Genomic DNA, 8453 nt, shown 5'->3' with positions numbered 1-8453 from the left:
TTGTGAGACCAATTATGATCTTATAAATAAAAAGTCGATCCTTGATTATGAGCAACGGGGAGCAGATCAGATGTGTAATCCCGTGTTATGGGATGTAATCCCCTCCACACATCCACCAGTGACAGCCTCCAACCTCTCAGACAGCACTCTGGAATCGCATGGAACTTTCCCCAAGTCTAGGTTTCCTCCTGTTGCATTTGATCTGTCCATTACTGGGTTTAGGGTTATGTTAAAATCCCCTCCCAGGAGTACCTCTGGAATTTAATACTCAAAAAAGGATATAAAGGATATAAAGAATTGAGTTCTGGAATTGTTCGGGGCATAAACACATACCAATATGACCTTAGTGTCTCGCATGTTACCTATTATGATAATAAATCTACCTGCAGGATCTTTCTTTATCTTTTCTGGGACAAATGGTAAGTTCTTATGTATTAGGGTGGCTACCCCTCTTTTATTTACTGGAGCTGAGGCTAAAAAAAACCCTGAGGGTATGCCTTATCCCAGAAATTAGGGTGTGAATCGCGTTTAAAGTGAGTCTCCTGCAAAAATACCAGGTCTGCTTTTAGTTTTTTTTTATAGTTTTTCATGGCTGTCCTCCATTTGTTGGGACTGTTCAGCCCTTTCACATTATGTGTAATGCATTTTAGATTGGCAATGGGGAACCTATATGGGGAATTATACTCTGTGGTGTTCTGAAGTGGTGGTCTTTAATGCTCTGAAGTTGGGAAGAACTTTTAGAGGTAAAGCAATGTAAAAGTGAGAAGGTCTGCATGAAAAAGAGGATCTGTCAAATTCTATATTGAACCTCCAAATAACACATTTCTAGTGGATTATCTAACTGGGTAACATTTCTTGAAAGATTTTGCAAAACGTCCTTATGCCCATATAGACACCTCAGGGATCTGGATAGAAGCTGCTTTGCTGGATGGTATTACAATACTCCATATGTTGCTAATAGATGCTCCACACCCTTTCCCTTCATCAGAACCACAAGCCAAACGGGAAACGAATAGGATTTTGGATACATGTCCTATATTGATCTATGTATCACGCTCCAAATGGCCATCTTCTATTTTTGTAAGATTTTTACTTATACAGTACCATACAGTTTTACAATATTTCTTTGTGTATCATTATGTGCTTTGGGTTTGAGGCTATATTAGCTTTTTTGTAACACGGTTATTATTTAGAACTCTTTGCTTTGTAAGGTCCAAGTACCCACTATCTGGAAATCTTTTAAAACAGACTAAAGACTTTACTCAAACATTTAATTAACCTGATACAACATGTAAATGTTGTGACAAAATGTGACAACAATGACATTTTGCCACTGGCAAGTTGGCAACTGGCACTGATGATGTTGGCAGTGGTGGTGGAAATGAATATGTTCTGATGGTGGTGCTCATATTCCACAGACACGATGGTACTGACTGCCAGACACAGCCAGCTAGTTAGTAAATTGTCATTTCAATTTCAACCAACTTAGTCAAAAACAGCATTTCAACATTATCTATGATTTAATCTTCTTTCTCTAAAGCTGGTGACATGGAGACCGGAAAAACATAGTCTTGGGAAATAACATAAGATGTTCATTCATTTTTATGAATTTTCATATAACACCACTATAAACACACATAAAAAACATGCCCCCTGACCAATGACTATGAACCAATGAAAAGGCTTAGATAATAGGATAACCAAGAAGGATGAAATCATGGAAGGAGGGGCTAAGAGATCTGGCAATAGAGGAGCATGTGAGTGAGAAGAGACCTGTTCAGAGATAAGAAAGTAATGTCCTGAGGAGCCTGGCGAGAGATACAGCGCAGTGGCAGAGCCTTCCCAAACTTTCAATTTTCAAAGTTCTAGTCACTCAACGCGAGTTATTAGATCTAGGAGTAGACATAGATCTCTTTCAAGATCCAGACCATCTACATGCAATGCAGTCTCTCACAGCTCACATTTGCCTCCTAGGGAACAGAGGAGATCCAAAAGCAAAGATAGGAGCCACATAAATAAAGATTTTACACATACAAATAGATATCAACCACTCACACCATTAGAGAGAGATGAGCATTCTCAAGGCTCCAGAGACACTAAACAGTCCTTTTCTTTTTGGACTGGAGACAGGAGAGAGAGAGACCACCATTGAAAAATTCTGTAACAAAAAAACAATCAGACATCGACTTAGGACTAAACAACAGGAAACGAAGAAACGATGCAGAGGAAAGAGGGGGCAAGGCAAAAATAAGAAAAAACAAACATCACAGACATGTCAGTCAGTAAAAACGAATATATTTAACATTAGTAAACACATTCTATGTGAAGCTGAGACTAATGTTCTAAATAAGGGACTTGCCTTTGCACCATTTCATGGCCCTAACAGCTTTCAACTTTATATAGATGTCCATAAACATATTCGCAAATTGACACTTAAAAAATACTTTGTCAAAGACAGTATAACGAGACAAATTACCACTAATAATACACAAACACAAACTAAACTCTCAACTAATATGGGTACTACACCTTTCAAAAAAACATCAACTTTTTTTCTCAAACATGTCTGTGGTCCATTCGTCAGCACTTTTGCTGAGATGGTCCTAGATGATCTAGAGTCTCAGAGTAAAACTTTTAGAATTACTAATGACAATATGACTAGGGAAGATAAAAGAGCTCTCACTCAATTACAAAAAAATTAAAATATAGCTAGAAAACAAGCTGACAGGGGGGGGGGGTTGGTAGTCATGGATAAGGATTATTATATAGAGGAATCAGAAAGGATCCTCAGTGATGCATAGACATACCAACTCCTCCCCTCTAATCCAATGGAACAATATCAGAGAGAATTGTTAAACCTCCTGGAGGGAGGGATGGAGGAACAGGTTATATCTAAGAATGAATTTGATTTTCTTAACACATTACATCCACGAATCCCATTGTTTTACATAATTCCAAAAATTCATAAGTACTTACAGACCCTTCCAGGTCGTCCGATAATCTCAGGTATCCAAACTCTAACTTCAAATCTTTCACAATTCATCGATTACCATCTCCAAAGATATGTCACGAAAATCCCCTCTTATTTGAGAGATACCACTCACGTGCTGCAGACTTTAGGGGGCATAGATTGGCAACAGGAATATATTTGGGTTACTGCAGATGTGACCTACCTGTATACGGTGATTGATCACCAACAGGGGTGTCTTGCCATCAGTAGAATTTTGGAGGAGGATCCCGATTTACCACCAGAACTTAGATAATTTCTTATATTCGGTATTCAATCTATTTTACAACATAATTTTTTTAATTTTAATAATAAATTTTATTTGCAGACATGTGGGATGGCCATGGGAACCAGGTTTGCACCGAGTTATGCCAATCTTTTTATGGGTGTTTGGGAGGACAATTTCATATGGAACCATTGTCCCCTCGGTACAAACCTGGTGCTCTGGCGTCGTTACATTGATGATATTTTGTTTATTTGGAGGGGAAGTGTAGACCAATTAGAATAGTTTATTTTATATATTAATAGTAATAATAACAATTTAAAATTTACATGTAAATCCAGCCCAGTTAGAATTTAATTTCTAGATTTAGAACTATATATTGTTAACAATGAGATCCATACGAGAACATATTACAAAGAGGTCCAGGCGAACAAATATTTGCTAGCAAGTAGTCACCATAGCCCAATTTGTCTTAATAACATCCCTAAGGGCCAATTTATACGTCTCAAACGTAACAATTCAATAAATGACAATTTCAAAATACAGGCTTCAGATCTTAAACTCAAATTTTTGGAAAGAGGGTACAAAAATGCCCTCCTTGATGCTAATATTTCCCAAGTAGATAAAATGGATAGAATGGATCTCCTCAAATATAGGGAAAAGAAATCTACCAATATATTTGAGGAGGTCCCGTTCATTACCCACTTCAATCAGATGGCACCAAACATAAGGAAAGTTTTTTTAAAACATTGGCCAATATTAATGAAGGATAAGGACTTAGTCCAAATCCTTCCAAAAACACCAAAAATAATATTCACAAAGCCACAAAATATAAAAAATAAAATATCACCTAGTTGCCCATTATTACATCAAAAGGAGGGTAATATTCAGAGAAACAGAGGCTTTATTCGATATACTAGATGTACGGCATGTAAATATAGTACTGATGGTATGACACTTAAATCTAACGTTACATCTCACGTACATAAAATTAAAAATACCATTAGTTGCTCAGACACATTTGTTATCTATTTGTTAGAGTGCCCCTGCGGCCTACAGTACGTGGGGAGGATTTCCAGACCATTGAAGAGAAGACTTTATGAGCATATTTATAATATAAAGAAAGGCCTGCTAACACACAATGTGTCTTATCATTTTCTACATCAATATAATCAAAATCCATTAGGACTTAAGTGTACGGCAATAGAAACCTTGGCACATAGTGGGAGAGGCGGTGGCCGTATTAAACATTTAGCAAAAAGAGAGCTCTTTTGGATATATGAACTGCAAACTATGATTCCAAAGGGTCTTAATGTAGATTTCAGAATTGTGCCCTTTTTGGGTGACAAATGAGTTAATTATAGATTCCTTGCAATACGACCACATATGTGCTCATTCTATTTTTTCAGTTGGAAGTCTTAATGTTATCTAACTGATACTACATAGACTGTTTGGAATTATATATACAATCTATTATGATTGTGTTAGGTTAGATCATGAATATGAGAAGTATAAATGAAAAAAAAAAAAATAATGGTCAGATGTGATATATGACATATCCACTATAACTGATTGGGTTTAAGTAATGAACATTAATGATTTATTTAACCATCAAGAACTATCTATTTGGAACATTGAGATCAATTTATTTATTTTTTGTATCATTTTTGAATATATTTTACTAATGTGATTAGGGTTCATAGATTTGTTTAGAATGTATATGAATTTATATTTTGTCTCAATTGAGTATAAGGTTCAAATAATTCATTTAAATACTTAGTAATATAGATTCAAAGTATTGAAATTGACATATTCCTTTATCTTTGATTAACGATGATATTGTTGACGAATTTTCTAGATAACACAATAAGTGTATTAATTGGGTGATGATATGAAATTATCAATTAGGATGCTATGTGTATTTTATAATATTTAGTAGACTATATGTGGGTGTCAGTTTGTGATCATTGTCTGTTCCAAATGAACACATGGATTGGTTTCTGATATTAATTGTTGCTGAATATATGCATCAGCATAAACAATGTTTGCATCTATTTTTGGTGTGCTGTGGAACTGGTTAACATGTACTGACACATTTATATGTGTTAGACCTTATATAGGATATCAATGTTAGAAGACTTATCTCAAGCATAAGAATTTATTAAGGGTTAAAAACGTATTTGTTTTAAATAATTTGGCAAGTTTAGGTGTTATTTAGATGTACTTTCAATCATGCTTAATTGCTATCACATGTCTATCAGCTGTTGTGATTAATGATGGGACTATTTGTCATGATTTGATCCTACTCCCATTGAACATTCCCCTGAAGAAGCCGAAGGATCCGTGAAACGCGTAGGGCGGGGTTTGCCCCTACTCCCACGGTTGTACAGTCTGTGCAGAGGTTACGTGGTCTCCTTCGTTTTCCATCGTCAGTGATTCCCCATAGACGATACGTCATATCCGGTTTCTGTCCGTGTCATCCACGCTTCTCGCGAGAGAAACAGTCAGACATCCGAGAGCTTTGGGTGATCCAGAGCAAGGAGAAGGGAAGTAGGACACCTCACTGGGCAGCGTACCACGCTAGGAGATCTGCGTACCCCAGTGGGACTGGAGGACGAAGCGTGGGGACACCGGAGATGGCAGCTGTCATCGGGAAGTGCCTACCCTTGTTATTCCATCATGTTACACTGCGCATGTCCTACTTTTATCTTGTAAGTAATATTCCAATTTTTGTCTGTCACCGTGAGGAGAGGAGCTGTTTTTAATCATCATTGTTTTTAATAAATGTCATTTTTGTTCATCTCATCTTCTTGCCTACATTCTTAGGGAACTCACCACTCCCTATATCCCTTAGCCATTGCTGGTTTGTTACAGTATCACACTATGTATTTTTGTTTCCCTTTCTCTTTTATGTGCTGATTCATCTACTCATCTCTAATTGGATCCAAGTGACTTTGGACTTTGATAATCATTCATTATGGACACCTAATCAAGGACTTATATCACTGTATCATTTAATTGTTACACTATCTGATAGTTTATGATGTATTTGATGTTTAGATGCACATTTAGTTAATCTATTTGGCGCCGTCTGGTAACATCTTTTTCCATGTTCTTCATCTGGATAGGGTAGCCAGAGTTACCTTGTTATTGGCGGCCTTCTCACATTCTCACATCACAATTTTGTTTAGATGTGCTTTATTTTATTGTATTTTTTTTTCCACTAACCATTTCGGTTTATAATTACTTAGATTAGCGCAGCACTACACTTTTCTTGTTTCTTTTTTTTTTCACCAGTACATATAGTACTTGCAATGTGTTATAATTGTTTTACTGGAGTGCTGTTCAGCAGTGACCAAAAAAGCTAAAAGCAAAAAACACAAGTTCAGCTTTTCTGTCTATAATTTAGTCAGAACTATAATGTTAATTCCCAGCATGTTTTTTTTCATACAAGTAGCATGAGCTTTTGTTTGCAACTTCCACAAAAGTCTGAAGACCAATATTATCTTAATATTCCTGCTACATGTATGTCACTTAAATGTCAATCATTTTAATTTACTGCGAACTTAATAAAAGTAGATATTTGATATATTTTTATATTTTCTTCCCTGTGTTAGATAAACACATGCAAAGTAGCATTTTATGTTTATGTTGGATTTATTCCCTAACAAACAGTTTTGTGCTCAACATAGTTCATTAATCATATGTAGTCTAATAGCAAACACTATGAAATATAGTCTTGGTAAAATCAGCAACCCACTGTTATTTACATGCATCTTAACATCCTAAAATAACAAAACCGTACAAGAATTTATGTTTTCTGGCAGGGTTTTATTTTGACGTCAGGGACTATAGTGTATCCCAGCAAAGACTTTAATGCTATGCAAACAATTTTAATTTACAATTCAATTGAAAGAAAAGCATCAGCAAAGTGATGTGATGTATATCATATTGTATAGTATCTATCTATGTATGCACTGTATGTCTTTATTTATATAGTGCCATTAATGTACATAGCGCTTCACAGTAGTAATACACGGGCTAATCATATAAATAACAAATAATTCAAATAACAGATCATGGGAACAAGTGCTTCAGACATAACAGTAACATTTAGGAAGAGGAGTCCCTACTCCGAAAGCTTACAATATAATTGGTAGAACCAGTTATCAAATGTCTAATTGTTTCTTGCTTGCCGCATATATTTGCTTATATTGAAAGGATAAGGTGCAGAGGTTATATATATATATATATATATATATATATATATATATATATATATATATTGATTTTATTGTCTATTCACTTCTTTCATATTTTTTGACCTCACAATAAATATTCAGACCAGTCAATTGCAATATTCATTTTTGAGTGCCCTTATTATGAGTTTCTGCAGGACCTGTCTTTTGGGGGCTGCATTTTTCTCCTTTTTGGTTCATATGATTTCTTGCTCATTGGGTGCACCACCACTAATATACATCTTCTAAATCATTTTTGGTTTAATGAATTGGTAGATGGGCTTGCCAGGCGTGTAATAAAGGGGTCAACCCCCAGTTGGCAGCCCCTACAATCGTGCAGGATGCAAGGGGTTAATTGAATTGTATACATGTATTTCTGCAGTCCCCTGCTTCAGCACCAAATGTATTCCCCTTTGTTTTATGTGTTCCCGCCCTGTGACGTGATTGCACCAAACATCTACACTGGGATCAGGCCGGGAGGGAAGGGGTTAACTGTGTTTGAATGTTTATGGCCCTTTGTTCCCCTTCCCGCCTTTTTGGCCACCATTTGCAGTGACATACAGAATGTCATGTATTCCTATGCAGAGGTTACAGGGCTGTTGCTATTACTGCTGGTTTTGAAATGAGGTTTCGGACCTAAAAACATTATCTCTGAGTTGGTAATACCTGGAGGGCTGAAATTTTGCCATGAGGCAGAAACCCCTGAGTCAGGATTGCATTGCAGGTTTCAGCCCTCTCAGATTAAACGAACGGAGTATTATATATATATATATATATATATATATATATATATATAGTGATATATTTCTGTATAGTCAGGGCTACCCAATTAGCCCACGAATGTTCCTGGCCCTGTGGAATTGTAATGAGCCATCAGGCGCCGGTGTGTCTGCGTGCTTTGTCCGGATCAAGGCTTCACCTCCCAGATTGAGGATGCAGGGGGGAGAGATAGCAGGACCTGGTTGTTTATGTTTAGGGGCCACAA

Source organism: Ascaphus truei, chromosome 1 (genome assembly GCF_040206685.1).
Source record: "Ascaphus truei isolate aAscTru1 chromosome 1, aAscTru1.hap1, whole genome shotgun sequence".
Taxonomy (NCBI): Eukaryota; Metazoa; Chordata; class Amphibia; order Anura; family Ascaphidae; genus Ascaphus; species Ascaphus truei.
This window is presented reverse-complemented; position numbering follows the sequence as displayed.